Source organism: Dermacentor andersoni, chromosome 4 (genome assembly GCF_023375885.2).
Source record: "Dermacentor andersoni chromosome 4, qqDerAnde1_hic_scaffold, whole genome shotgun sequence".
Taxonomy (NCBI): Eukaryota; Metazoa; Arthropoda; class Arachnida; order Ixodida; family Ixodidae; genus Dermacentor; species Dermacentor andersoni.
This window is the reverse complement of record NC_092817.1, coordinates 172,796,943-172,823,554: the sequence shown is the minus strand read 5'-3', so window position 1 is coordinate 172,823,554 and position 26,612 is coordinate 172,796,943. Positions and strand designations below refer to the sequence as shown.

Sequence of the window (26,612 nt, the reverse complement as noted above, 5' to 3'; positions counted from 1 at the left end):
TGCCCTTTATCCCCGCTGCTGTTTATGATGTACATGGTGAGGATGGAGAGGGCGCTAGAAGGAAGTAATATCGGGTTTAATCTCTCATACAAACAGGCAGGTACAGTAATAGAGCAGCAACTCCCAGGTTTATTTTATGCGGACGACATTGTGTTGCTCGCAAACAAGCAAAGTGATTTGCAACGTCTGGCTAATATCTGTGGACAGGAAGGCAACAAGTTAGGTTTGAAATTTAGTGTTAGAAAATCAGGTGTTATTGTATTCAATGAAAACAGTGAACAGACAGTGGAGATACAGGGCCAAGAAATACCTCGGGTAACTGAATATAAATACCTTGGTATATGGATAAACGAAGGCAACGGATATATGGAAACACAGGAAAAAACCATAACAGTCAAGGGGAAGAGAAATGCAGCCATAATGAAGCACAGAGCGCTATGGGGATACAATAGGTACGAGGTCCTCCGAGGTATGTGGAAAGGGGTAATGGTTCCAGGACTTACTTTTGGAAATGCGGTTGTTTGCTTTAAATCAGGGGTACAATCAGGACTCGACGGGAACCAAAGGTCAGTGGGTCGCCTCGCATTGGGCGCTCACGGGAAGACTACAAATGAAGCTGTGCAAGGGGATATGGGCTGGACTAGTTTTGAAGTGAGGGAAGCCCGCAGTAAAATTGAGTACGAAGAACGGCTGAGGAATATGGAGGAAAGTAAATGGGCTGGGAGAGTGTTCAGGTATCTGTACAGGCAAAACATTGATTCACAGTGGAGGAAAAGAACTAGGAAGCTTACCAGCAAGTATGCGGCCTGTGGGGTGGGCAACACGGCAACAAAGAAGGTCAAGCGGAAAGTCAGAGAGGCTGAATTAATCTCATGGGTGGCGGCAATGGAAAAGAAACCTGCCATGAGTAACTACTTAAGGGGAAAAAACGAAATTAGGAAAGAAACCATTTATGATAACTCAAAGGGAAGCTCATTACTTTTCGAAGCGAGATCGGGATGCCTTAGAACACGCACCTATAAAGCGAGATATAAGAATGAAGAAGAAACATGTGCTTGCTGCGGTAAAGCTAGGGAAACGACGGAACATATTTTATTAGAATGTGAGGACGTCTACCCAGCGGTCGATTTAGGCACCACTGGCCTCCTTGAAGCCCTTGGGTTCAGCGGGAGCAGTGGTAAAGCAAACAGGTCCGCAATAGACATCAGTAAGAGGCGATTGGAGGATTGGTGGAAGAAAAGTAGGGAAACGACAAAAGACGGAGACGTACAAAAGCACAGTTCGCAATAGGGTATCAGAAAATTTGGACGTGGTAGTTCATAGTGGGTTTTTTTTTTTTTTTCATTGGTGAACATAGGTAGGATATTAGGCAGCATAGTAGTAAGAGCTTGGTGGCGCAAGCCACCGCCCCGTTCCAAAGGGGACGCTCATAACATCCATCCATCCATCCGCGTTTCAGCGTAAGCGCGTAAGTGGAGCTACTGTAATTTGGTCGAATACTTTAATTTGTGCTTTCTCTGCTAGGGGCGCTGAACATGCTGAATTTTTTAATTTACACAAACCATTGACATGAACAATCGAGGTGTCTAAGGATGCTTTTTTACCTCAGGCAAGTAGGCAGTTGATTCTTTTTTAATTTGATTGTTGAAGCTGCTTTTTAGTCATAGCGTCAAGGTTTTTGTGCTCGGTTAACCACCGACAGCCGACAGCCTATTGGTATCGATGTGTTTCCTGGCCGTTGGCGTTCGAATACTACGGCGGTAAAACACTCAATATCTGCTGAAGAATCTTCCCTGAAGCCCACTGCGCAGACTGCTTTGATAGCCTTATCGTGGAGTGTCACTCAGTGATGCACACAGCTGTGGCTGAAATGGCTGTGGCACTTTGGCATGCTCCAGACATGGTGGTTGATGTACTAAATAAGGTGTGTCCGATTTATGCACAGTTTACTGCACCATGCGCACCAGTCATGTTGTGCTGTCCCACAGCCCTCAATTCTTTGGTGCAAAAGCATGCCGCTGCACAACAGTTCTCAATTGTAGCATGGTGTAGGCGATGTGCCACTGCGTAGCAGGGAACAGCTGCACCTGCTCGTTAGCTGGTGCTGCTGAGGTTTGCAGCACCATGCAAACGATGCTCACAGGGGTGATGTTTGCAGACACAGAGGGCACTTCCAGTGGGTGTGCATATGCTCCGTAACCTCTTAGGCTTGAAGGAGCTTGAAGGTTTCAACATGCAGCCAAAAAAGTGTCCAGCACATTGATATTTGTTGCGGGCACTGTTACTTTAAAACCATTAATATGTAGTTGGCGGGTAACGTGGATCAGGTATGCACTAATCGATGTACTAATTAGCCGACAATCACAGATGAGCGGCTATAGACTTACCGGCTAAAAGAACATGTTAATTCTCACTCAAACACATGCAGACAAGCTTTATTTGCGGGCAGGCAGCAAAAAACTTGTTACTTTCACTTGCCAGTGTAGCGACTTTGCAGTGGTGACGGCATCCTAAAACACGGCAAGTCCGCCAGCCAGTTTCTCCATCAGTCCCCACTTCTCTGCAAATGCCCTGATGATGGTCAACACACAAGCCATGTCAGATACGGAAGGGCCATCATCCATGTCGTCATCCGTGACGATGACGTGGAAGTGCTAGAAGCTATGGGAGCAGGAAACACGTCATGGCTACCGTGTTTTGACGTCGCTATTGGTGGCAATGCAGTACGGGAGAGGTCCGTATGCCACGATTTTGCTATCTATGATCTGCAAGCACAACATTTTGTCAATGTCACACTTGCAACTTGTAAAATGAAGTAAATACTATGCATTAACCACTTGGCATGCATCAAGTGACTACGGTTTAAGCAGTAATTCGTCAGTGTCATGCTTGTACCCTCTGAAAAATGAAGTAACTACTACACATTAACCGTTTGGCATGCATTACGTAACTATGGCTAAGTGCTCAGCCAATACATCAGGTTGAGTGGCGACAGGGCAGGGGATTCATTATGGCTACATTTAAATTGGAATTGCTTATTAAGTGGGTACATATTGATACATGCATATTGCGTGTTTCTTGTGGGTGATGCACGCGGGTGCCCTGACAAACACGACGAACGCTCTCTGGCTCTCGAGCTGTCGGCTGAACTGGCCAGCACTGCATTATCCTTTGTAAATAGTCTCCAGTTCTTAATCCTTCGTTTGCGTAACATTTTGGTGGAGGGTACCATTCCCCGCCCTCGCCACGGAGCTCCGCAGCGGCCGCACCGTCCTGCTTTCCACCATGGCTCCTGGTGACGGCACCTCATCTGCTTCTACTCCTGCGACCCCGCCAACAACTTGCGTTACGGTTACTAACCCCTGCAATCCTGGCATATGCTCCGGCCAAGATAAGGTCGACGTTGAGGACTGGCTCAACCTGTATGAGCGTGTTAGCCAAAACAACTGCTGGGACCCTACCATTATGCTAGCCAATGTCCTATTCTACTTGGGTGGAACTCCTCGTGTCTGGTTCCAGACACACGAGGACGAGATCTCTAGCTGGGATGCTTCAAGGAGAAGCTCAGCGACCTCTTTGCAAATCCCACCGTTCTGCCGAAAGGTGGGAACGGTGGGCTGGCTGTTAGAAAAGAGCTTGCTACTTGAGTTTAGTCTTCTACTGAATCGTATGTCTCATACATACAAGAAGTGCTCGCTCTTTGCCGGAAAGTCAATGACAAAATGTTTCAGGTTGAGAAAGTCGGCCACATACTCAAAGGGATTGCGGATGATGCATTCAACTTCTTGGTCTTCAACAATGTGTCCACCAACGTCATTGTCAAGGTATGCCACCGCGTCTTTCCACAGTTCTCCCAGCTTCCTAACACAGATGCGAGGTAATCTTGCGTCGACCTTACCACTTCACCACCCTTAAGTGAGCATGTCACACTATTGTTCGTCGTGAAATCGAGGCTACAAGTCCTGTGCCATTCCATCCACACCCACTTGACCCCACCATTGACCAACCAGCCCTAGCGATCTCATTCAGGCAGTTGTGTGGCAAGAATTTGCCGACCTCGGTTTTCCTGCTGCCTACTCCGTCTCCCAACCTGATGCCAGACTGGTGCTGACAGCTATGCATCACAGCGATCTGTATTCCCCTCCGAGGTACCGCAACCCTACCCAGTGGAGAACTCCGGACAACAAGCCCTTTTGCTTCCATTGCCTCCGCATTGGCCATGTCGCTTGCCACTGCCGCACCTCCTGGACGTCGCCATATTCGAGCACCTTTTCCCCGTATTCTCGTCCATGTGCCGACCCACGCCGTTACTCGCCTCACCGTATGCCTCCTACCTCAGACATCACCTCAGCGCCGTTGGTCCCCGTCGAACAAGCCACACTGCTATTCATCACCGACCAATTATGGACCCTCCCAGACAGAAAACTAGACCATGCAGCTCCTGGGGCTAGTGCTGCATTATCTTCGTCGTGTCGAAATCCTCCACTGACGCTCCCAACGAACCAGAACTTACTTGATGTTCACGTCGACGGTGTCCCTTTGACGGCGTTAATAGATATTGGAGCCCAGGTGTCCACAATGAGTTGTAAGCTCCGTAGTCGACTGAGGAAGGTTCTCATGCCTCCTACTACTCGAGCCGATGGCCGATGGTAGCACTGTTGACGTTGCAAGAATGCGTACTTCCCCTATCAGTATCGCCGACCACCACGTTCCTATTCTTTTTAGTGCGGATCAATTGTCCCCATGACCTAATCCTTGGACTCGACTTTCTTACAGTGCATTCAGCTTTTATCGACTGTTCTGCCGATACCCTTTGCCTAGAACTTCCTCTACTTATGCATATTCGTGCCGAACTGCCGCACAACTTTAGTACGACCGCCTTTGTCCGCCTGCCACCTAAAGCCTTGACTTTCATCGATTTGCTATCATCTTTTCCTGTGCAAGATGGTGATTACGTCGCCACACCTGTTCCTGATGTCCTTTTGATACGCAATATCGCTGTGCCCCACTCCGTATAACCCTCGCCAATAACCGGACATGCATCCCCGTTGTCAATTTTGGCCTGACAAAGGAAGTTCTACCCCAAGGCATATCGGTTGCAATGCTGCGTGCTATAGGAGATGACCACGTCACAACGTTTTCAGTAGACGTCTGCTCAGATTCTTCACCATGTCTACAGGATGCTATTTGCCCTGACGCAACATTTTGTCCCATGATTGCTGCGGACCTATTGCCTGAACAAGCAGCAACTCTGTGTCACCTTTTGGTTTCCTACCACGACATCTTCGACCTCAACAATCTCCAATTGGGCCAGACTTCAATTGTTAAGCATCACATAAATACTGGTGATGCCAGTCCTATTCATCACCGGCCATATCAAGTTTCTGCTTTAGAGCGTAAGGTTATTCAAGATGAAGTGAACAAGATGCTTGCAAAAGGTATTGTTGAACCTTTGTCGAGCCCTTCGACGTTGCCCATCTTGTTAAAAGGAAAGATGGAACATGGTGTTTCTGCGTAGATTATCGACGTCTAAACCGCATTACCAAGAAAGATGTCTACCCCTTGCCTCGCATTGACAATGACCTCAATTGTCTCCACGGTGCCAAATACTTTTCATCAATAGACCTTCGGTCTTGGTTATTGGCAAATTTCTGTGGATGAAAAGGACCAAGAGAAGACTGCGTTCGTCACCCCTGATGGTCTATATCAATTCTATAACAAGGTTTTACTGTACAATGGTAGTATTCATTATTATTTATTTATTTTTAAAGCTCTCGGCAGATTTGCTTGACTATGCTCCAGGACGAGCAGGCAATGTCGTTTATGGCACAACTCTGTGGAAGTGTTTTTGAACTTTACAGAAAGCATAAAAAGCTCGCACTGATTAAAAAAAGCAGCCATAAGCACGAGACCATGTAGTGATCCAATCAAGCAAATAACACGGCCTACACATCATCGCTTGATAGAAAAGTGCGAGTAGTGTGCTGCATCAGCATCCCTGGCACTGTTTATCTGTTGCACCGGCACTGCTGCCCCTTTTAAGCACCTGTTCTCTGTACTGCACGAGTATCTATCGCATCAATAGCTATGTCTACATTGACAGCTTTCTCAATCACCTCTCAGCATCAGCACAGGGTGCCATTGTTTCTAAGCATGCTTTGTTGAATCTTTCTATGATGTCAAAAGTGATTCGAAACAGAATTTCACTTGGAGTTTGGTTGTTCTTCATTGACCATATTTGCCCTGTCATTGTTTTTGTGTGTGTCATTTTATGGCTGTTCAATTCACCAGCACCATTTCAAACAGTTCACATGGTGCTGAACCCTACCATTCATTTCAGTGCTTCATTGATAGTGCCTTCTAAACCTTGCTATTCATTTCAAAAGGTGCTTGGTTGGTTAGCAATTTTTCAGCACCATCCTTCGGTGCAGCATGTTTCATGCATTGCTACCTTGGTGCAGAAGTATAGGTGCTAATCAGCGATTCAGCATACAAGACACCATCGAAACCCCACTTACACACATCTTCTGCATCTACGCCATGCTAGTGTACATGCTTTGCATGCATGTACACTAGCATGTTCTGTATTTGCCGTTAGGCTGCGAATCAACTGTCTGTATTGATCAACTCAATGCTACTTCAGATTAAATATGCCTCTGTCAATACATCTGCATTGGTAGTTTTCTTGTGCTCTTATTGCCTTCTTGTGCTCTTATTGCCTTCTAAAATTTAATACAGAAAAACAATTGTCTGCATTCTCGTTAACGAAGGCATGACCAGTTCATTCCAAAATACTGACGTTCACTTCCACGGTGCACTTTGCTTTTAGAAAATGCTGTCTGATCATCTGCAGTGAAAAAATTGATATTTATTAACATATAGCATGTATTTAAACTACTTCTCTCATCGGCAGAACTAACCCTACCGTTTCAAGCATTTACTCATTTCTCTACATTATTTTTTTGCTTCCAGTACAAATGGGACATTGCTTTCCACTATTTTTATGACCAATGAGCTCAAGACATCGACTTTTATCTGGAGTTCAGGACCTGTCATTGCACTGTACTCTGCCTCTCAAGCTTATGCAGTCCAACTCGAGCTAAAGGTTTGTCTCACCTGCACCATTTGAAACAGTTTATGAGGTGCTGCACTCTTCCATTAATTTTAATGGTACAGCAATAGTGCCCTCTGAACCCCATCATTCGTTTCAAAACGAGCAGGCATAGGTGCCGATTACGGGGAAGCTCTGGGGCCCGAGCCCCCTCCGGAGTTTTCAGGGGGTGCTCAGCCCCGGGTGATGCCGAAGATGCCAAAGACCACTCCCTAAACACACACGCACACACACACACACACACACACCTAAAGTGCCATTACCAGAGCTTTGTAACCCACATCGTTTGAGGTTTCTTTTGACTTTCCTCGACCTTTTCACTTGAAATTTTACAGGGACTAATAGCTTACTGCATCATTGTTGGTGTGGACATGCACGACTTTTAATTCATACTTTTGCTTTATTTCTGCAAGTCCTGACAATAGGAGGACACGCGTATTAGAAGCACTAGTGGCGGCTGCCTCATACATATTTTCTCACTTCAACCTTGTTTTAAATTTTCACTTTAAACACCATGCATATACACCATATATATATGAATACACACACAGGACAAAGTTTATTATATATTTGAAAGAGATGGAGGTAGCCAATTAAAATTTACTTCTAAAGGTATGGATAGCCTATGCCTAGAGAATGAATATGTTGCTGTATATTCACCACGCTTCAAATTGCTTTGCATGCTTTTTTGACCATGAAATACCTATGGACTTTAGTGACCCATTTGGCAGAGTCTTTAATCAATGGCGTGTGAACTGCACATGAATGTTGTGTGTCTCAGTGTTCCTTCTCTTTCCAGTAAGCAATGCTAACGACTCAAGAAAAAAGAACATTTCTAATAATTTACAGCATATATTATGAAAGGAAACATCATCAGTTGCACGCAAAGGTCATAAATATATGTAGGGTGTCCCTATTAACTATCATGCACCAATATTTTAAAAAAGGGCAATGCGTTACTAAAAGAAACCTAGTGCATATTGTTTACAGTACAGTGCAGTAGCTGCCAGTAATTTTTTTGTTACTGAGAGTTAAGTAATTATAATTAATTATCTAACTTGAGACATACTATCCTAATTATCAAAGTGTCAATGAGGCATTTGAAGGCACAGCCAAGGGACATCTAACTACGGTACTTTCAGCAACAAACTAATTGCATACAAATTTTTTTCCGACATAAATAAACCCCACGAAATATGGAGAATACCAGGTAACTGCGCTCCCACCCAGATCATAAAGCAGTGCCCTCGGACAGGCTCCTTCTGAGTTATCCAGAACGAAATAAAGAAAAACATAGTGATCGAGCAAGTTCCTTATCTGCCGTGTCCCGGCTGAAGTAACACGTCGTGTTTGATGTTAGTTCGAAAACAGTTGTGATAACTGTTGTCTTAGCATCTGTAAAGTGCATGGATGTCTGATTTGTCTTTTTTTTTTCTTTTTTTTGCCACAAAAGCAAATTGACAACGTCGGTGCAAAGGTGTAAATTTGCGTTCTGTTTTGTCCAAGTTTCCATGTCTTTCTCTATTGAGCAGAAGGTAAACATGATCCTTGCCTTAGGATCTGTAAGTGGCAAAAAGAAGAAGGTCGCAAATATATATATATCAGTCATGGAACGGTGGTGGTAGACCAAATGCATCAACTATCATCAGAAATTATGGATACCTGAGCCAAACCGGCAGCTTCAAGAAACAGCAGCGGAGGACTCCATCTTTGAGTCCTAACCTACGCACAAGTGTTCTAGCATTTATGGCTTCAAACCCTCGTGCTAGCATGCAAGACGTCGCCACTGAGGTACCTATTTCGAAGTCATCAGTTTGGAGGATTGTAAATGACGGCCTTTCGCTCGTACCACCTGAACCAGCACCAATGCTTAGAAGATAGGAACCTGTAGAGATGTCTAGATTTCTCGAATTGGGTCTTCACAAAAGCCTATGCGTCTCCAGACGTTTTGAGCAAGATCATGTGCACAGATGAAGCCAGTTTTTGCAGAAGCACCTAGGTAAATTTGCATAATGCACACTATTGGAGGGACTCCAATCTACATTAAGTAAGGCGCAATCGGTGCCAGTACCAGTGGTCGCTCAGTGTGTGGTTTGGAATTTACGCCAGTGCAATAATCAGTACCATCTTCAATCACGCACTGACTGGACAGCGTTACGTGAATGAAATCCTTGAAGGAGTGGTGGATGAGTTTCTCAACAAAGTCCCGCTGTCACGTCTTCCACTTCTGCGGTATCAGCAAGATGGGCCACCTGCATGCAGCAGCCAAGCACGAAACTGGTTGGGTGCGACTTTTCATGCGCAATAGATTGGAAGGCACGAGCCTGTAAATTGGCCGGCTAGGTCACCGGACCTCTCTCCGTTCAATTTCTTTCTTTGGGGTTATGTGAAAGATTGTGCTTACATGATCAAGACGGACGTCAGATTAGTTCAAGGTAAGGATAACGGATGTCTACTGTTGAATTCCGGCGTCGGTCATCAAGAAAGCCACTAAAGGTGTGATAAAATAGTACTGCGTAGCTGCAAAAGGAGACCTATTTGAACACGTCCTCTAGGCTGATGTTCAATGGAGCTTACGAATTCATAGATAATAAGAACACACAGTGGTTCCTTTTTTTTTTTTTTTGTCTGTGTGTGTTTGTGTGTATGCCGACATTCTGATTGCCAGTTCGGCTCATAGAAGTGGTATATTTAATTTCGTGAACGCATTGGTTTTGCCTTTTCTCTACAAGTTGGTCGCTTTCCAATGTGTTTCTTTCGCTTTTATTTGTTGACACGAACCTGTTTTTGCAGCATGTATACACTTTCATGAAAAATAATACGCTCACTTTATATTGGCTTTGGTCCGAAGCAAGTTTCTGGTGCCGCCCGCACTCTTTCGATGTGGTGCGAGGAAAGGCTGGATTTTGAAACATTCTGTGCCTATTACATTGCTCTTCGCATTTTGTGTGTGGTCAGAGCTGCACTTTGGCTGCGTTATCAAGGCTTTTGTTATCATTGATCAGTCAGCCTTGAGAGAGGGATAATAAGTGTGACGTAGAGAGAAAGGAGTAGCTGTGAAGCTGTAAAACCTGCTGTTGGGGCTCCTTCCGTACCATTATCAAGGTGGTGCGCTGTCTCTTCGGGTTTGCGATAGGCAATGCAGTTGCTTTAAATCAGCTTATTTGAGGGCATTGCTTTATGATGCGGGTGAGAGTTCACTCACATGGTATTTTTCATAGTTCGTGAGGTTTTTTTTTTTGCCAGCAAAAAAAAATTGTACGCAGTTAGTATGTCGCTGAAAACACTGCAGTTAGATGCCATTTTGGGATGCCAACAAATGCCTCATTGACACTTTGAAAATTAGGAGAGTACTTCTCGAGTTAGATAATTGTAATTACCAAATTAAATCTCAGTAACGAAAGAATTACTGGCTACTACTCCACTTTACTGGAAACAATATGCACTAGGTTTTCTTTGAGTAATGGTACTGTTCTTTTTTTTAAATCTTAGTGCATGATAGCTGTGGAACACTCTCTCTTCATTCCCATAACCCTTTCCCCAGTGTAGGGTAGCAAATCGGACATGTGTCTGGTTAACCTCTCTGCCTTTCCTCTCTTCTATTTCTCTCTCTCTGTATAATTCACTCGGTAACCGAAATGAGGCCAAGCCAGATTCACTCGAAATCGGAATCAACAGCAGTCATGTGCGGCAGCACTTATGCTCGGACTAGCAGAAAAAAAAAAAGAGAGAGGCTGCAGTTTTGCAGAAAGGCAAAGCAGTGTTAGTGATAGCCAAGTATGCGATAATTACACGAAGGAAGATTACACCAGCAAGGGGACTTGGGCTGTGAAATTGAACTGTCTCCTACTACGAGGTCTTGTATATACTTAGCGCCGTCACTTCAGTGCTCAAGTCTTCGAGGTCACACAAAGTTTCTTGAAGTGCAAGAAATATATATATGTATCGTAAGGAACCGCTTTATTCCAGCCAAGCTCGGGCTACTACCTCGAGGATTAAACTGTGCTGCTGGTGATGATATATGCAGACGGAAAAGATGTGCAGATGATGAAGCTGAAAATCGGGCATGTGTTGCGCCCACACTAATTCTCTCTCGCTGTTGAAGCGGCCACCTGGCTGTGCATAAGTACTATAAAATGCGTCAAGTATTTGGTTTTAAGCGGGAGACATGCACTATCTCTGTCCCACAGCAGCAGGAATCGGATGGCGTTCTAACGAGCGAGACATGGTAATTGACAGGTGATGTCTGCTCAATGACCGTGGAAAGTCGAATAAAACATGTGAGAAATTTTTTTCATAAGCAAGGAACGCACACAGGAGTCCAAAGAAGAACTTCGTCACCAGGAGAAAAAGTCACAGCACAGTGGGTCGAGTCATAACGAAACTTGCGAGCGTCCTGGGAGACGCCTGTGTTAAGCGGGGCGAGGCGACTGCACTCCGCGAGGCGAGACACAATCTGTTCCAAGAAAGGAACTGATGGGGGTACAGGAGTCGAAAGGAATGATACATCAAGAATGAAACTTGGTGAACAGCCATAGATGAAGAAAAAAGGTGAAAAGCCAGTAGTACGTTGCGTAGCCATGTTATTAGGCGAATGTCACGAACGGCAGGATTGCATCCCAGTTCGTGTGGCCGGGGTGGATGTACATCGCAATCATGTCGGGGAGGGTACGGTGAAAACACTCCCTCAAGCTGTTGGTCTGCGGATGGTAACTGGAAGTCGTCTTGCGAATTGTGTTAGAGGCGCACAGAACTTCTGTAAGGATAGAAGAGAGGAAGACTGCTGCGGTCACTGAGGAGAACGCGCGGAGCGCTGCGGTGTAAGATAATGTTGTGTGGAAAAAATTCGGTGGCTTCAGCAGCAGTCTTGGATGGTAGAGTTGCTGTCTCCGCATAGCGTGTTGGATGGTCTACGGCCGTTACAATCCAACGATTGCCATGTAAGGTCGTGGGAAGAGGACCGTACAAGTCTATTCCAACTACTTCGAAAGGCGAAGCGGGACAAGGCAGAGGTTGTAAAGAGCCAGAAGGAGCTGTTGGTCGTTTGCGGCTTTGACAATGAACGCAGGATGCAACATGCTTCGCAACGGCTGAAGACGGGCCAGGCCAGGAGCAGCGACTTCATATTCTGTTGTAAGTCTTGTGGTAGCCTAGATGACCAGTCGTCGCATGATCGTGAAAGGCTTCGAGCACCTCACATTGCAGAGAACATGGTACGACCAGGACCCATTTGTTGCCATATATGTGATAAATGTTGCCACGTAAAGCCACATTGTGCAGCTTGAATTGATTAAGTTGTCGACAAAGTCAAGCATTTGGAGGTGACGAAGAATCTTCCATGCATTGGTGGGACACAAGGACAGATGGGCTGTCGTGTCTTAGCCAATCGAGGGTTACAGTGGGTAAAGCTGATGAAGAGGACTCAGGACGTACACAATTACGGAAAGGTGATGGTGAATCGTCATGATTCGGCAGAGGGTAGCGAGAGAGAGCATCGGTGTCTTGATGCTTCTTTGCAGCCCTGTAGGTGACATTGAAATCGTACTCCTGTAGGTGAAGCACACAGCGACCCAGGTGACCTGACAAATTCTTTAGCGATGAAAGCCAGCACAGTGTGTTATGGTCGGTAACGACTGTTGAATGGCGGCCATGAAGATATGGGCGAAATTTTTGCATTGCCCAACAGCAAGGCACAATAGCAAGGCTGCTTGGTTATGGTGTAGTAATTCTCTGCACTGGTTAGTGCATGACTAGCATAAGCAATTACTAGTTCGCGGAACGTGTTGTCACGTTGCAGTAGAATGGCACTGAGAGTGACTGCTAGCGTCGGTGTGAAAGATGGTGGGCGCGGTCGGATCAAAGTGGCACGATACTGGGTCTGACATCAGGGCATGTTGCAAAAGCAGGAAAGCATGTTCACATTCGTCGGACCAAACAAAGGGCGCATTACTGGCAAGGAGTTGATGGAGCGGGGACGTAAGCGCAGCGAAGCTGCATATGAAGTGCCGGAAGAAGCAAGTCCAAGAAAACTGCATGTCTTTTTGACGCAGTGGACGTAAAATTCGAGGATGGCAGCAAGCTTTTTGGGGTCCAGTCGAATACCTTCTTTGCTGACTATGTGCCCCAGAATTTTGATGGTCTTGCTGGCGAAACTGCATTTGTGTGTGTGTGTGTTGAGCTGCAAACCAGCATTTGCAAGACAGGCACGGGCTTCATCAAGACGTTGCAAATGTTGTGAGAACGTGGTTGAAAACAATGTCGTCGAGATAGCACGGACAGGTTTTCCATTTCAAGCCACGCAAGGCTTATCGATCATGCGTTCGAAGGTGGCAGGCACATTGCAAAGTCCAAAAGGCATCGCATTGAACTCGTAGAGCCCATCAGGGGTAGCAAATGTTGTTTTTTCTTTGTCGGATTTGGACATCGGTATTTGCCAGTAGCCTGGTCTAAGGTCAAGGCTAGAAAAATTTTCAGCACCGTGGAGTGAATCCAGTGCATCATCCATCCGTGACACAGGGTAAACATCTTTGCACATGATTTTGTTCAGCGCACGGTAATAGATGCAAGAACACACTGAGCTGTCTTCGTGACAATTGCAACAACATGAGTGTCAACAGCTCAAGTGACAGTTGATCCACGAGGCAACAGTTGGGGTTCGAGAGTTTGGTTTATTGTGGTAAGCAATGCAGACCCCTCAGAGAAGCGAATAAGGCCAGGGGTAATCAGAATTGCTCGAGATAAGGTATGGTCATAGGGTAGAAGGAGTACGTCGCCATCCACAATGCTACAGGAGTTGACACTTATAATCTCTTCTCTAGGTGGCCAAAGAACGTAATCGGAAGAGGTGACGAGACGAATGCGTTCTTCGTGCTTAGGAAGAGAATTGCCAGTGGCATCCAGTTGTTTGAGGCGCTGACGACAAGAGATAGAAGCGGACGCCCAAGATAAGAAGTCCCACCCCAAGATGAGTTCATGGGTCACTAACGAAATACCGCAAAAACAATGTGGTGACGAATTTTGTCTATGGACACACGAACTGTGCGATTGGACGAATAATAACATTGGTCGCTGCACAAAGAGAAAGGCTGGAGTACGGCAATTCTTGTGTTTTATAGAGTCCCGAACAGTCACATGGCAATGATCGCCAAGCGTCTTGTAACATGGAGCCACCTCAGAATTGCATCAAACAAAGATGATGGATGGAGCCAGCCTTGCCAGATAACTGCATTTTGACTATTCTTTATTGTTCGCATTTTTTTTGCAAAAGGAATTCTCGCGGAGAGTTTTATCTTCAATGGCCTTCACTTGACGTCATCTGCTACAACTGGCACATGAGTTAACTCCATAGCACACCACTAGGATGGAGACACTGTGTCGTGGGATGCTTCCTTAAAAGTGGATGAGAAGATTCCAAAGGAAAAGTGTGAGATGGTCACAGTAATAACCAAGGCATTTGGCATGGGAATAACCCAGCTATATAGGTATCAGATGTGGACAGGCATATAATCCTAAATGGCACCTTGCACGAGTCCCAAATGTCAAATGTAATGAGTATCGTGCATTGAAAGGGCCAAGGATGTTTTGTACATGCAATGGAGCACTATACGCATTTGATAGCAGTTGCTTAGATGTACCAGATTAACAGGAACCAAACGAACTCCCTTAGACATAAGCATGTAGCAAATTCAAGGACTAGATGAAGTTTCAAAGAAGTATCTGTGTTTCATGTAGGATAGGAGTGAATGACCTTTGTGCGTGAGATCAGTTACAAAAACACTAAATGAATGCAGTACAGTGTCTGTATCATATCTTATGCAGGCCAAACTAGCCTGGAGTTTCAGCGTTCCTTGTCAGTTCATTTAAATAGGCACTACATTGTTCAAAGTGCAATATTGTTCTACAAAACATAATATGCAAGATGTAGCATGCTAACCCTCGTGGCTCAACAACTACTGAACCGAAACCTCAATGGGCAGTGAAGCTTCCTTGTAATTTTCATCGTAACCATACTTTTGCTCTTGAAAGTGAACCTATTTAGTGAATTTGCTTGTGTATTAATTTTTCTTTAGGCAAGTATTTTTTTACATGTTAATGTCTCAATCCTGCTTGCTCTTTCCGGAGCTAAAACAAAATGCCTCTTATTTCAATTTGATCTTTTGACCTAGGAAGCCATCATCTGGTGCTGTGTACAGCAAGCACATGCTTCGGGCAAGGAGGGAGCCAGCACCATATCTACATCAGCAAGAACATCGGTGCTCAAAATAAACATTTTCTTTGCAAATACCTGTCTTTTTATACTTCCAGCATGAAGTAATAAGTTTTTTTTGCCTTCACATGCAGGAAGGTTTGTAGGAATAAATAGTGACTGTTGAATGCCCAGGAAAAGCCTTGAAGCCTTTCTACTTGTACAGTGGTAAAGTACATGTGTACTTGAACTTGATAGTACAGAAACGAAAGGCAAAATAACGGGCACAATGCTCGGGGCAGCAGTCGTATAAATGGTATATGAACACAACTAATTGTGCTGTCCAGTTTCATTCAGTTTGACCAAGTGTTGCAAGGATTGCCTTCAAAATGAATCATTCAGTTTAGCTAGCTGAAGTCGAACTCGTAGGTACTTTGGAATGTGTGCTGAGAATTTTAGCATAAATGGTATGTGTGCATCCTTCAGCAGCACTACAAGCCCAATAAGGTTTTTGCGTTACTGTCCCCCCTCCCTTGAGGTTATTGCAGTGTCTACTTCAAGTGCTTGAGGGTATAATGGAGAATGACCAATTTGCTATGAATATGTGCAGTGTTGATGCAGAAATGAGAAGGCTATATAGATATGCAGGACAAGAGCTGGTAGGCCTGGTTATAAGCATGAATTAGAAATTTGTAGACCAAATGCAATATGAATACAATTTCTTATTAAATGACATCCATGTGTGGGAACTGCCCACATGAAAGGAAAGAAAGTGCAATACTTGCAACTTGCCAACACAAACATCACTCTAGGGGAGGATTCCGTAAGAGTGACGACGGGAGAGGACTTGAGCGAGAAAACAACACATGACACCTGAGCACAAACTATCAAGTGGTGGTTATCACAAGACAATGATTCTGCTGAAAAGCAGGAACCAAAGGAAAAGAGAAGTCGTGGAAGCATGCAACATCAAGATGGACCCACAGGGCTCATGTGTCAGTGCACCGTCTATTTCACTCGGCAATAAAGAGATAAGCATAATCGCTGACAATAGGTAGACTGGGAAGAAGACTTCTGTGGATGTGTGTAGGCTTCATGTACTCTTCACTTGCAGAAAAATAAACCAGTTCAAATAGACAGTCCACTAAGTGGACTGTCTATTTCAGCACACACTGATTAGTTAGAACTCTAAGCTGGTAGAGTAAGCGGCAATCGTCACCATGGGCTCTCATGCTCTATTCATTCAGTGTGTACTGGAATGGACAGTCCACTTAGTCAACATTTACAAACTAGACCCTATAGGGCTGTGGAAGCATGCAGTATATTAAGCTTAAGTCTGTGTAAAGTGCTACCTCCTGCTTACGTGGCAAGTCCTCCTGTTTACCTGTTCCTTTCAACTGAGAGCTGAGCATGGCCTAGGTTAAGTCAGAAAAAGCAACCAGCGTCCATAGAATTCAAACTATTACTATTTGCCTTATAAAAGGGGACAGTGAAACCTAAAATGACCCTAGACCTGGGCCATATTTTTCGCAATATGCCCGAGAATATTGGGATTTCCCATCAATTTTACCCTTCCTACATCACATAGTGAACAACCTGAAAACTTAACACTGTTGCGCAGAGCGATGAAGGGACAGGATTTGAGCGAGAAAACAACACACGACACCTGAGCGCAAACTATGAACTGGTTTATTTTTCTGCAAGTGAAGCGTACATAAAGCCTACACGCATGCACAGAAGTCTTCTTCCCAGTCTACCTACACCCTCTATTGTCAGCGATTATGCTTTTCTCTTTATTGCTGAGTGAAATAGACGGCGCACTGACACATGAGCCCTGTGGGTCCATCTTGATGTTGCATGCTTCCACGACTTCTCTTTTCCTTTGGTTCCTACTTTTCAGCAGAATCATTGTCTTGTGATAACCACCACTTGATAGTTTGTGCTCAGGTGTCATGTGTTGTTTTCTCGCTCAAGTCCTGTCCCTTCGTCACTCTGCACAACAGTGTTAAGTATGTCGAACCAACTAGCCCACTGCACAATTTTCCTGAACTTGAAAACAATTGTAAACTAAAGTCCGTGAGAAACGATGAAGTGTTCTGTCATGACATACTGATCTTTGCATGATCACTTTGCTATATAAAGATACAATTTTAGCCAATGTTAATGAAGAGCTTCACTTTTGAAGTTCACTTAAATAATGACTGTGATGCATTGTGACAACAGGAGGTCCTGGAGACGCTACTGTGGAGATATGTCAACACATTGAGCCTATTCCTGTTTAATCTATGGATAGATGCCTTCATGAAGAGTTGGAGAAACTGCACAATAGAATGTTTTATATCACATGTAATAATTATGCTGTGATAAAGTGTACACGCTGAGCTTAATGTTTTAGAAAAGCTCAAGAAAAGGCTCCAGAATAGGTATGATGGATAGGCGACCTTTATTTGGCTTTCCTCATAGTGAAGTCTAGACGCATCACCTCAGCCACACTTAGTAAAATCTGTGGGCTCGTACTGCCCATGCCTTTACTGCACAAGTTGCCCTGGTGCTCCCAGTCTTGACAGGTAACACTTAAGCACCCTCTCATGCACATGTTTGTTCCAAAGCTACAGTTGCTAACTAAAGTAGCCCCCACATGCGATTCTGTAACTCTAGACCTAACTGTAAAAACGCATGCAGTACTGCGAGTCTGGCATGGAGTCCACATGACATGTGCACTACTTCAAATTTCGTATGGGCAACAGATAACTAGTAACCTGTTAGAGTAACAAAATGGATGCCAAGGAAAATTCACCCAAAGCCTTAGGCAGGAAAATGAGGTGTTGTGATGAGATAAGTAAATAATCGCATTTGATCGACTGACTCAAAGCTGGCAGGGGTATTGCATTTGACATGATTGAAATTAGCTGCAGCATGGCATGGTAACAGTGGCAGCCTTTACAATGTCGCGCTCTCTGAATTACACTTATGTGTATCCATATGCTGCAGCGACGTACTGTTTTTATTCAAGAAAGCCAAGTCTGTGGTTCAGCACACATCATACGCTGGTAAACTCACTGATGAGTCAACACCCTCGGATCATCCCATGAGTCTGAGTGAGCTTAGCTGAGCAGCATTTTGGCGAGTTTGAGCCCGAGTGAGTCGGCTGAGTAGTATTCTTATGAGTTAAAGTGAGCAGGTAAGTATAATTTTGGCGAGTCTAAATAGTGAGTTCCAATTATTTTGCGAACATATGTATGGTCCGTGTACTTTCTAAATTCAGGTACGACACTTCCGCATAGGTTGGAAATTAAGCTTCTCGCCAAGTGACTACTGCTGAAATGATCATAGAGCCAGAGAAGACCGATACGCCTTAATGATGCAGCGTGCCGCGCGGGATCCGTGTGTGCAGCAAGCCAGTGGATGGGTGCGTGTCTGGGAATTTAGGGGGTTTCGACCCCATCCACAGATAATTTCCATAATACCTTTCTCTATAGTGTATTAATGCGATAGCAAATTTTAGACACCCTAGGCGAATTTTCGCCATCGCCCTGATGTTCGGTTTAAAGTCCAAGTGTGACAAAAATTATAGTGCTCCGTTGCATCCCACATGCTGGGGTTAATTGCGAATGAAAGGGTGCGAGGGTGAGCCGAGAAGGATGGCAGCTTTATGCGCGCTGTCCACGTCCCGTGATCAAGCGCGCTAGGTGTTGTGTCGGCAGCGGCAGGCAAGCGGGGGCCCGCGCCCAGCGAACGCGCGGCGAGCGCCCGACGCAGAAAGGGAGACGCGGAGCTAACTGCTCCTGATGTAAACCGGACAAAGGACTGAGCCGGCTCGCGGCCGTTTATTACCAGAAAGGACTTCACACGCCAGATGACACCTCCTGATTGGTCCAAGCTCGTCACATGACAGAAGGGGGTGCGCCATCTAGCTAGACTACTACGAAACATAAAAGTATGATAACACGGAGATCTTGCGCGTCTCTTGCCCGGCTGTGCCGTGCATATGGCTGTCTGCGCGCAGCAGAGTGCATATACACGGCCCGCGCGTGCCACATATTTTAAAAGTAATTTGCGGCCGGTGTAAAGGCGGCATGCCGACGTGGCTGCTGGTTTCATGAGTGTTGGAAGTAGCGTTATCTAAGTTTCGGACGAAACTTAGAGAACAGTGACTTAAACAGTGACTTCCTTGAGGGGCCAAAATTTTGGGGCGCATGAGCGGCACGTATAGTAGAATGCAGTGTTCCATTGTACAAAAATTTTTGATGTAACAAAGCGGTGTGCTGAGCGTTACGTCTTTGTTACATCAAGGTTCAACAAAAATTAAGCGCTGGAAATCAGCGCTGGATGCATATGCAACTCCTTACTCCACACTGAAAACATTTGAGAAAACATTAAAAAAAAATACTCTGTACATTTGTATAAATCCCTACCTGCAGATATTCCTCTGGTTTAGCCTAATTATGTGCTGCCAACTTAACTTACTCACGCAGCACACGTATAATTGCGAAATTTGCTTTTAGAAAAAGCATTGAGTTATTTAATTTTGCGAACAGAAAAAAATATTCAACTTCCAGTATAGCGCGCTTCCTAGGCTATTAAATAGCTGCAATGTTCAGGGAAAGTACTGTTTCCATGAGTAGTTTACTCATGCAGTAAGATGTACTGCTCCTACACGTTGTAATAGAAAGCATATGCATCGACACATAGCTGACATTCTTGCTTATTTTCTCATCACAGAGGTAGATGGGGCACATGAACCTATATGCTCACACAAATCAACGTGACCAACTACTGCGGAGACATGGCAACGAATTCTTTGTTTACCTTGTACACCACAAGTGCGAGGTTTACGCATTCATTTGACTTCATGAAACCCTATTTGCACTACAGGCTTTACGGCAATGCTTGCATACAGTGCGGTGAAGCGCTCGACAAAACTGCACATATATGGTCTGTTTGATATTAACTCGAGATGCAAACGTTTGTGCAGGCAGGCAACCAATGTTTTCATCCACGCAGCACACCAAAAGAGCGTGGTATATGCATTGATCTGGTTTCATGACATCCTACTTTTGCCACTAGCTTTACGACAGTGCTTGTGTATAGTGCTGCGAAGCACGACGGAACTGCACTCTATTATACGGTGTGCTCGAAATTCACTCGAGATGCAAACGTTTATGCAGGAAGGAAACGAATGACTTAATTCAAGTAGCACAACACGAGAGCGTGCTCTATGCAGTCCTTTGATTTCATAAAACTCTTATTTCTGCCACAGGCTTCACAGCAATGCTTGTGAAGAGGGCTGTACGTGAAGCTCGACGCAGCTGTAACATCCCACGGCCCACCCAATTTTTACCGAGTTTGTTTTGAAGGGCCCCTCACAGGCTACATAACAAATTTTGGTTATACGCTGAAAGTTGTTACGTGCCCTCTAAGAAGTGTTCTACCGCAAGAATTTTTCAAATTGGTCCATTAACAGCAGAGAGAGAATGATTGAAGTGCCGCGAACACGTGATTAGGGGTAAAAGTCAGACCCCCAGCACTGAGGCAAACGCGAGAGGATGAAAGAGCACGATCGCAATGCTGGAACACAGTAGAAAATGACATTTCGTTCTCTGCGCGCGTGCAAACGTTGGAAAAACGAGACGAAACGGAAATTAATCTCTCTTGCTACAGTGCGAAGTAAAACAAAAGCACCCAGACATTCGGTTTGTATTCTTCATTATTTCTCTAAACTTTAATTAGTCCACTGAAGCAACAGATTCAGCAAATAACTGATGCTGCCTTTAATCTAAGTCACGTGTCACTCTGAGTGACATCACAACACTGCCATGTACGTAGGCGCACTTGTGCGATTGACGTTAACTGTCCGGCTGGGAACGCACGGCCGGACAGGGCAATAACGTTTGAAATTTAAGCTCTTGCCACAGCAAATAGGGATGTAATACTTAGCAGACACGATCGCTAGCGCGCATTGTACGCACTGCACTTGTCGACTCCAAATGCGCAGACTGATGAGGGGCCCTTTAAGCTTGCGAAAGCTTCAGATCTCTATACTTCAAGGTCGCTTTGCGAGGTTTCTCTATGTTTCAAGGTCGCTCGTGTTGCTCGCACGTTTGTTGTCTTCTTCCACATCGGTGCCACATTGATGGCACTAATCATGCCAAACAAAAGGCAGGGTTAATCGGAGCGCCCGCAACACTGCTCAAATGTTCGTTGTCTTCCACATTGATACCACTAATCATGCAAAAAAGAAAGGTGCAGTTAATGTAGAGTTAAGGCACTTGAACCCACGACCTTTGGTGTTAATTAGGCCAAAGTTGATTAATGTGCAGCAAATTAAGGTAGTCTTAATTAACACTTTAACTGCATTGTGGGTCACCAGTGTGTTCATCTTTCTTGCTACAGTGCAAAGTAAAACAAAAGCACCCAGACATTCGATTTGTATTTTTCATTATTTCTCTAAACTTTAATTAGTCCACTGAAGCAACAGATTCAACAAATAACTGATGCTGCCTTGAATCTAAGTCACGTGTCACTCTGAGTGACATCATAGCACAGCCTGTGCTCCTCCTATGCAGCAACAAAGTTACGGGCGTTCATATGCTTGCTGCTGCGATAACTTTATGACACTTGAACTCAGAGGTATGATTTTTGTTGCGCGAGGTTATCGATAGCCAGTAGAATACATGTCTGATGTTAAATGCTATGACCCACTGGCAATCCATGATGCACTCAATGAAAAAGTTTTTTCTGCTGCGTGCGGCGTGACCCACCAGTGACCCACACGCAAGAATTCTCGCTCTTGTGTTGCCACCTGAGGTTCGAAATTGCAACTAATATATCTTTATATTGCATTGGACATGGGGTGGCACGTTTTTTTCGGAGAGTGGAGCGGCGGCACATTTCTCAGTTGGGTTGCTTGCCAACATTTCGCCTCAGTTTTTGAAATACGTGCCGTGGGAATAAGTACCTGCATTTTTCTTGCTACTCCCAAACTTTTCAGCGTGTCTAATAGATCCTCATGCCTCTTACAGATGAAAAAAAAAGCACAATGCAGAGGAAACAAATAAACTTAGTTTTGGGCCAGAAGAATGCACCAGCAACTTCGCGATCACCAGCTGATGAGTCAAGTGCTTCAGTGTCAGATGTTCAACAGTGGACAGACAGTGAAATCAGTGACAAAGATAGTGTTTACGAACCATCACAGACCTCAGCCAGCACGTCGAATGGAGAGTCGGACCTGACTGATGATTCTGAAGCGAATGATTCAGGATACGATGCTCTAATTTCTCTCAGCCCATCTCTAGAGAAATGAACACCGGCAACAACCACTTCGCCTAGTGTGACACCGCACTGTAGGCCGCCCACTATCATTCAGTTGCCATCTAGCCATTATGCCCCATCTTTATGTTCAGTGTTTATTACGGATGACATTTGGCAAATGATGGTCAATGAAACAAACAGGTTCACACAACAAGTGTTGAAGTCAACTACTCCCAAATCTAAATCACGTTTGAAAAATTGGACGGAAACCAATGCCAAAGAAATGAAAGCATTTATTCGAATGCTGATTAGTATTGGGTCTCCTTCGTCTTTCTGCTCCCAAGTCTAAATCACAGTTGAAGAATTGGATGGAAACCAATCTCCAACAAACGAAAGCATTTGTTGGAATACCAATTTGTATTGATCTCGTCCGTCTTCCTATCCGAGTCACTACTGGGCAAAAAGTAACCTGTATGGTGTTGAACTCATTCGTCAAAATATGAGCCGTGACCACCTTTTCCCTACTTTTGAGGTTCCGGCATTTTGCGGACAATTAACTGGTTGCAGAGTTGCAGGATCATGTATTTAAGATCCAGCCTTTGGTAGAGAAATTGAACCAAAATTTTTGCCACTGTGCTTGAGCCTGGAAAGGAGGTTGTGATAGATGAAACAATAGTGCCATGGCATGGCAGAATTTCATTCTTACACAGTCAGGCTGTTCAAGGCATGTACCAAAGACGGTTACAGGCTAAAGGTTGATGTATATGCCAGAAAGTGTGACTGAACAGTTGGCATCGGACACGCCGTAGATGTATGCTTGAAACTCCTGCAAAATTACAAGGAAGTCGTGTGCCCACTGTACGTAGACAACTTCTACATGAGCTTGCTGCTCACTCTTCGCCTTCTAAAGGAAGACACTTTCATTTGTGGCACAGTTCGCTCAGTGAGGAAAGGGCTGCCAAAAGATGTCACTGAAGTAAAGGTTGCAAATGGCAGTGTTACCGTACTACAGTCCCAAAATGGAGTGAAGGCACTGAAGTGGATGGACAAAAGGCCCTTTCTGATGTTCACATCTGTCGCCAAATATAAAGCAACTTTGGTGGACAGTGGGAAGAAAACAAGGGACGGCGCACCAATCATGAAACATCAGGCCGTTCTCGATTACAATGCAGCAAAAAAGGGCTTCGACTATAGTGACCAAATGATGTTATACCACAACTTTAGTTACTTTAGTTAGCAACTGTAGCTTTGGAACAAACATGTGCATGAGAGGGTGCTTAAGTGTTACCTGTCAAGACTGGGAGCACCAAGGCAACTTGTGCAGTAAAGGCATGGGCAGTACGAGCCCACAGATTTTTTAAGTGTGGCTGAGGTGATGCGTCTAGACTTCACTATGAAGAGAGCCAAATAAAAGGTTGCATCATACCTATTCATACCTATCATCATACCTATTCTGGAGCCTTTTCTAAAACATTAAGCTCAGCCTGTACACTTTATCACAGCATAATTATTACATGTGATATAAAACATTGTATTGTGCAGTTTCTCCAACTCTTCGTGAAGGCATCTATCCATAGATTAAACAGGAATAGGCTCAATGTTGACATATCTCCACAGTAGCATCTCCAGGACCTCGTACTGTCACATTGCATCACAGACATTATTTAAGTGAACTCCAAAAGTGAAGCTCTTCGTTAACATTGGCTAAAATTGTATCTTTATATAGCAAAGTGATCATGCATAAATATGTATGTCATGACAGAACACTTCGTTTCTCACGGACTTTAGTTTACAATTGTTTTCAAGTTCAGGAAAATTGTGCAGTGGGCTAGTTGGTTCGACATACTTAACACTGTTGTGCAGAGTGACGAAGGGACAGGACTTGAGCGAGAAAACAACACATGACACCTGAGGATGTCATTTAACATATTGTATTCATATTGCCTTTGATCTATAAATTTCTAATTCATGCTTATAACCAGGCCTACCAGCTCTTGTCCTGCATATTTATATAGCCTTCTCATTTCTGCATCAACACTGCACATATTTTAGCAAATTGGAGTCATTCTCCATTATACCCTCAAGCACTTGAAGTAGACACTGCAATAACCCCAAGGGAGGGGGGACAGTAATGCAAAAACCTTATTGGGCTTGTAGTGCTGCTGAAGGATGCACACATACCATGTATGCGAATATTCTCAGCAGACATTCCAAAGTTTGTACGAGTTCGACTTTAGCTGGCTAAACTGAATGATTTATATTGAAGGCAATTCTTGCAACATTTGGTCAAACTGAATGAAACTGAACAGCACAATTAGCTGTGTTCATCTACCATTTATACGACTGCTGCCCCGAGCATTTTGCCTGTTACTTTGCCTTTCGTTTCTGTACTATCAAGTTCAAGTACACATGTACTTTATCACTGTACAAGTAGAATGGCTTCAAGGCTTTTCCTGGGCATTCAACAGTCACTATTTATTCCTATAAACCTTCCTGCATGTGAAGACAAAAAAAACTTATTAATTCATGCTGGAAGTATAAAAAGACAGGTATTTGCACAGAAAATGTTTATTTTGAGCTTCGAGGTTCTTGCTGATGTAGATATGGTGCTGGCTCCCTCCTTGCCCGAAGCATGTGCTTGCTGTACACAGCACCAGATGATGGCTTCCTAGGTGAAAAGATCAAATTGAAATAAGAGGCATTTTGTTTTAGCTCTGAAAAGAGAAAGCAGGATTGAGACATTAACATGTATAAAGAATACTTGCCTAAAGAAAAATTAATACACAAGCAAATTCACTAAAGAGGTTCACTTTCAAGAACAAAAGTATGGTTACGATGAAAATTACAAGGACGCTTCACTGCTCATTGAGGTTTCGGTTCAGTAGTTGTTGAGCCACGAGGGTTAGCATGCTACATCTTTCATATTATGTTTTGTAGAACAATATTGCACTTTGAACAATGTAGTGCCTATTTAAATGTACTGACAAGGAATGTTGAAACTCCAGGCTAGTTTGGTCTGCACAAGATATGATACAGACACTGTACTGCATTCATTTAGTGTTTTTGTCACTGATCTCATGCACAAAGGTCATTCACACCTATCCTACATGAAATGCAGTTTCTTTGAAGCTTCATCTAGTCCTTGAATTTGCTGCATGCTTGTCTAAGGGAATTCGTTTGGTTCCTTTAAATGTAGTACATCTAAGCAACTGCTATCAAATGCCCATAGTGTTCCCTTGCATGTACAAAACATTTTTGGCCCTTTCAATGCACAATACTCATTACATTTGACACTTGGGACTCGTGCAAGGCGCCATTTAGTATTATATGCTTGTCCACATCTGATAATACCTTCATAGCTGGGTCATTCCCATGCCAAATGCCTTGGTTATTACTGTGACCATCTCACACTTTTCCTTTAGAATCTTCTTGTCCACTTTTAAGGAAGCATCCCACGACACAATGTCTCCATCCTAGTGGTGCTATGGAGTTAACTTATGTGCTAGTTGTAGCAGATGACGTCAACTGAAGGCCACTGAAGATAAAACTCTCTGCGAGAATTCCTTTTGCACAATAAATGCAAACAATACAGAATAGTCAAAATGTAGTTATCTGGCAAGACTGGCTGCATCCATCATCTTTGTTTGGTGCAATTCTGAGGTGGCTCCATGTTACAAGACGCTTGGCGATCATTGCCATGTGACTGTTCGGGACTATAAAACACAAGAATTGCCTTACTCCGGCCTTTCTCTTTGTGCAGCAGCCAACGTTATTCTTCGTCCAATCGCACCGTCTACTGTTCGTGTGTCCATAGACTAAATACTTCACCATTGTTTTTGCGGTATTTCGTGAGTGACCCATGAACTCATCTTGGGGTGGGACTTCTTTGGCGTCTGCTTCTATCTCTTGTCGTCAGCGCCTCACACAACTGGATGCCACTGGCAATTCCTTTCCTAACCACGAAGAACGCATTCGTCTCGTCACCTCTTCCGATTACGTTCTTTGGCCACCTAGAGGAGAGATTATAGGTGTCAACTCCTGTAACATTGTGGATGGCGGCGTACT

General features: G+C 44.3%; 1 protein-coding gene and 1 long non-coding RNA gene across 7 annotated transcripts in view; one reads left to right on the top strand and one right to left on the bottom strand.

The window, feature by feature from the left end:
• The window catches only part of LOC140217403 (uncharacterized), a 268,452-nt gene extending 253,060 nt beyond the window's left edge, over positions 1–15,392 (top strand). The window contains exons 1-3 of one of the 4 annotated variants that reach the window (XR_011893968.1): positions 854–1,924; positions 6,973–7,105; positions 15,277–15,392. This is a non-coding gene — a long non-coding RNA (uncharacterized lncRNA). Of the gene's footprint in view, positions 1–853; positions 1,925–2,245; positions 2,735–2,935; positions 3,825–6,972; positions 7,106–15,276 lie in introns of those variants that run through there. The other 3 variants (XR_011893967.1, XR_011893965.1, XR_011893966.1) reach the window with 3 other exon arrangements.
• Positions 1–26,612, bottom strand: part of LOC126530691 (uncharacterized) — a 202,881-nt gene that overhangs the window by 48,589 nt on the left and 127,680 nt on the right. Inside the window, exons 1-2 of one of the 3 annotated variants that reach the window (XR_011893964.1) lie at positions 25,899–26,278; positions 24,899–25,215 (exon numbers count right to left, since the gene is read on the bottom strand). The gene's annotated coding sequence lies outside the window, so the exon portion shown is untranslated. Of the gene's footprint in view, positions 25,216–25,898; positions 26,279–26,375; positions 26,558–26,612 lie in introns of those variants that run through there. The other 2 variants (XM_072287974.1, XM_072287975.1) reach the window with 2 other exon arrangements.